Genomic DNA, 4,246 nt, shown 5'->3' on the forward strand with positions numbered 1-4,246 from the left:
ATTTGTCTTCATGCCTACACTCATGTGTTCATATTCTTATACTTATATTCTAATATTTACACTCAAGTCCTCATGTACTCATAGTTGAAAAATCCTTAAGACATCAGAATATTTTCCATCTTAAAAAATCTTATTAAAATTTAGATATCTATAGAATTTAGGCAATTGCTATTTATTAGATGAAAAACAATAAATTCAAGGCTGTGTTAAAAAACTGTGACTCTTTAAGGTACTGTGATCAACAAGAACAAGAAAAACATGGAAAATAGGAACAATTTGACAGCATTTATTCTACTGGGACTCACGGAAAATCCAAAGATGCAGAAAATCATATTTGTTGTGTTTTTGGTTGTCTACATCATCTCTATGGCAGGAAATGTATTCACTGTGGTCACCATCACTACCAGCTCATTGTTGGTGTCCCCAGTGTACTTCTTTCTGGCTCATCTCTCTTTTATTGATGCCCGCTATTCCTGTGTTGATACCCCTAAACTGGTCATAGATTCACTCTATGAAAAGAAAACAAGTACTTTCAAAGGATTCATGAATCAAATCTTTTGGGAACATTTTCTCGCAGGTGTTGATATCATCCTGCTTACTTCAATGGCCTGTGACCTCTATGTGGCCATTTGCAAGCCCCTTCACTACACAATCATCGTGAATCAGCGGTTATGTTGGTTGCTAGTGAGAGTGGCATGGATGGGAGGCTTTCTTCAGGGAATCATACAGATCCTCTTCATCACCAGATTACCCTTCTGTGGCCCTAATGTCATAGATCACTTTATGTGTGACCTGAACCCTTTGCTCGAACTTGCTTGCACTGATACCCACATTCTAGGGCTCTTTGCTGCCAACAGTGGTACTCTCTGTCTGCTAAACTTCCTTCTCTTGGTTGGCTCCTAAGTGGTCATTCTGCACTCCCTAAATACTAAAAACTCGGAGGCCAGATGCAAAGCCCTCTCAACTTGTGTCTCCTATATCATGGCAATTGTCATATTCTTTGTGCCCTGCATATGTGTATACAAGAGACCTGCAGTTATTTTGCCTATTGATAAATCAGTGGCTGTATTCTACACTGTTATAACCCCCCATGTTAAATCCCTTAATCTATACTTTGAGGAATGCCCAGTTGAAAACTACCATTAGTAAATCATTTAGAAATAAAGCTATTTCAGGTGAAATATAAATCTGGCCAGAACCCAAAGTCGATTGAACAGAGGTAACTGTCAAAAAGACATTGCTGATAATCTCTGCAAAGAATACCTAGTGAAATAAAGAACAACAACCACAAAAAATTACCAAACTTAGATTCTTTAAGAAGCAGATTAGGGTTCAGGATGGGGAGCACATGTATACCTGTGATGGATTCATTTTGATATTTGGCAGAACTAATACAATTATGTAAAGTTTAAAAATAAAATAAAATTTAAAAAAAAAGAAGAAGCAGATTAGAAATTGGTGCAAGAAAATGGGAAAAACCAAACCCAGGACCATTCTTTAAATATGTAGAAAATTCTATCAAATTGGGACTTGATTTAACTGAATTCATAAATTTATATGGGTTCAAAATGTTTATTCTAGTAAAAATAAAAGGCAAAAATATATTGATTCCTATTAATAACCTCAATAACAATCTATAGAGATAGGCATGGCTATTTTTTCCATTAACAGGTGAGAGACTAAACAGAAAGGAGTAAATTCCAAAATGAAAATATCAAAGAACTAATAAACAGAAACTAAGTGATCACTCAAATCATGCTCTTAACTGTCAGAAAACAATGACAGAAGGGTAGCCTAATTACCCTCAAAGAATCTGGGACTGTTTCAGACCATATATATATATATATATATATATATATATATACATACATATATACATATGTATACATATCTATCTATAAATATATCTATCTATTGATAACATATGACATGTAATATAGCTCACACATAGATATATGTATATACATATATATACACACACATATCTGTGTGTGAGCTATATTACATGTCATATATTATTATATAATAATATTACATATTATTAATATGATATATGCTATTATTATATAATTAATTACATGTATAGTTATATGTATATATTACATTTATATATTATATTATATATTATTATGTTAGTATGTATGTGTGTGTGTTCCCCGTCATGTACAACTCTATGATCCCATGGACTGCAACCTATTAGGCTCCTCTGCCCATGGAATTTTTCCAGGCAAGATATTGGAGTGGGCTGCCATTCCCTACTCTGGAGATCTTCCTGACCTAGGTATGGAAACTGTATTTTTGTGTCTCCTGAATTTTCAGGCAGATTCTTTACCACTAGCACCACCTGTGAAGCCCTAGTGTGTGTACTATTATATAATAGGTTATTCAGTTCAGTTCAGTTCAGTCACTCAGTCGTGTCTGACTCTTTGAGACCCCGTGAATTGCAGCACTCCAGGCCTTCCTGTCCATTACCAACTCCTGGAGTTCACTCAAACTCATGGCCATCAAGTCGGTGATGCCATCCTACAATCTCATCCTCTGTCATCCCCTTTTCCTCCTGCCCCCAATCCCTCCCACCCTGTGTAATAATAAGTTATTACATATAACTAAATACTAATAATTTTATTAATACTTATGCCCACTTATATACATCATAGTAGATTATTAGAGATTGACTTATCACTGTGATATGTAATTGCAGTAGCCAGTCCCTTCTTCAGGGGATCTTCCAAACTCAAGGATCACACCCAGGTCTCCTGCATTGCAGGCTGATTCTTTATCATATGAGCCACCAGCAAAGCCTTAGAATGCTGGAGTGAGTAGCCTATTCCTTCTCCAGTGGATCTTCCCAACCCAGGAATCAAACTGGGGTCTCCTGTATTGCAGGAAAATTATTTACCAGCTAAGCTACCAGGGAAACCATCATAAAAGCAACAGGGTATTCAATCTCTAAAGGGCAAGTAATGAATATCCAAACTTCCTTTTAGCATTCCAAATCCTTTTGTATTGTCCATGTGACCTTCTTATGTTTCTGATCTATCACAAACAGTAATGATTTAAATCAAAGAATATTTTGAAGTCAAACAGAAATTTAAATTTATTAAATAAACTGTCATACTCCTTGAAACATTTGCTTACTTGATAGAAATTGTTTCTACAAGTAGCATGATGTATGGTTTATAATAAACATCAAATGAATAAATATAAGTATTTACAGTAAGCAGAATGACAAACACCTATAATATTGTCTTCCCTGGTCGGCAAGATCCCCTAGAGAAGGGCATGGGAACCCACTCCAGTATTCTTACCTGGAAAATCCCATGGAAACAGAAGCCTGGGAGGCTACGGTCCATGGGGTTGCAAAGAGTCAGACACGACTGAGTAATTTAGCATGAGTCTGGTGTTGTCTAATTGATTATGGAATTTTAGCTCAGGTCCATGTTACTTTACCAATGTGGTTATTTCCTCAGATCTATAGTTGAAATGGACAAACTGCAACCAACAGATTCTTATTGTTGTTCATTGTACCATAATCCACTATGTTGATCCATTTCATTGATGATAGGCTGACTGCATCTTCTAATCAAGAAGCAACAATTACTTTAGATTTTTATTGTAAGACATTTCTGTGTCAAATGTTAGAATAAATCCAAATAAAATTCAGAGTACCAAACTCAGTGTTAATTTATAGGCACAGTGGTATGGGGCATATCAAGGTATTCCTTTTAACATGAAAGTTAACTTGTTCCTTCTGTCCTCTCCTATAACCAAAGAAGATGCATTGTGCCCAGTGGACTTCACTGTTCTTTGGAGAAAGCACTTTTTTTTATGTGGGTGTATTTCAATGGTCCATTTGTAAAGGGATGCAAAGAGCTGCTAGTATTGAGTGAGGTCCAGAAAAAGAAATAGCTTTGCCACAGGTTCAGATTGTCATTCAAGCTTCTCAGTCACTAGGGACAAATGGTTCAGTAGATCTACAGTTCTTGATGTGTCAGTGGAGAGAGGGCTGTGGGAGTCTTTGGCAGGCCTCCACATGTGAACTGCATTGCAGGCACTTAGGATTATGTACCAAAATCTTGTGATCCTTTTCAGATAACTACTCTCATTTTTAGAAATAGCTCCTGGCTTGCTTAACAGAGACTGAATGCTAAACCATGGGTCACCAAGTTACTAGGCAACCTGGGTTGCCCATCATGAACTTGTTGCTGGACCCATCAATTACATTTGCTTGGGTATACACAGTAAT

The 4,246-nt window shown here is 36.3% G+C and overlaps 1 pseudogene; it reads left to right on the forward strand.

Moving 5' to 3' along the window:
* Window positions 1-258: 258 nt before the first annotated feature.
* LOC133233037 (olfactory receptor 4C13-like) lies at window positions 259-1,186 on the forward strand (annotated as a pseudogene).
* The last annotated feature ends 3,060 nt before the right edge of the window (window positions 1,187-4,246 follow it).

Source organism: Bos javanicus, chromosome 19 (genome assembly GCF_032452875.1).
Source record: "Bos javanicus breed banteng chromosome 19, ARS-OSU_banteng_1.0, whole genome shotgun sequence".
Classification (NCBI taxonomy): Eukaryota; Metazoa; Chordata; class Mammalia; order Artiodactyla; family Bovidae; genus Bos; species Bos javanicus.